We start from the raw sequence: 653 nt of genomic DNA, 5'->3' as shown, positions 1-653 counted from the left end.
TATATGATATAAATAAAGGCCGGCGAATGAAATACCAAAAATGAATGTTTAATCAATTAAAAGAAACATAATTAAATTTAGAATTACAGCCAATTCTTCAAAGATTTAATCAAATAGTTGGGAAAAAGAATCTTGGTGTCTGTTTTTTTGGAGTGAAAGAAATTTGGTCTTTTAAAAATAAAAAGACTAAAAGAATAATGTTAGGAAACTAATATCATTCAGTCATTAAGTATTGGGTTAGCCAAAACCTCAATAAAACAAATATAAAAATAATATATTTTATTTTTAAATTACTCATGTACCCTTTTTTACTTTTTCATTCCTCTCAACACTACAATTTCATCCATTACGGACCACTAAGCCACCTACTATCACCGCCAACCATACCATTCTACCACCATGCACCATCGACCATTGCTTGCCACCCATTGTCGGTTACTCTAAATTCTAAATTCTAAATTCTAAATTCTAATTAGATTTAGTTTATTTCTTTTTTAGATATCTTTTTTAGTTGAATTTTGGATGTTTTCATTTTTTTTTTAGTTTTAAATATTCCTTTTTAATGATGAATTATTGTCTATTTTATTAGTTGAAAATATATTAGCTCCTAATACTTTCTCATACTAAAATAATGCCAATGTATCAGTCCATGA

General features: G+C 26.8%; 1 pseudogene; it reads right to left on the bottom strand.

The window, feature by feature from the left end:
• The window catches only part of LOC107643440, a 10140-nt pseudogene that overhangs the window by 3586 nt on the left and 5901 nt on the right, over window positions 1-653 (bottom strand).

Source organism: Arachis ipaensis, chromosome B05 (assembly GCF_000816755.2).
Source record: "Arachis ipaensis cultivar K30076 chromosome B05, Araip1.1, whole genome shotgun sequence".
Classification (NCBI taxonomy): domain Eukaryota; kingdom Viridiplantae; phylum Streptophyta; class Magnoliopsida; order Fabales; family Fabaceae; genus Arachis; species Arachis ipaensis.
This window is presented reverse-complemented; position numbering and strand designations above follow the sequence as displayed.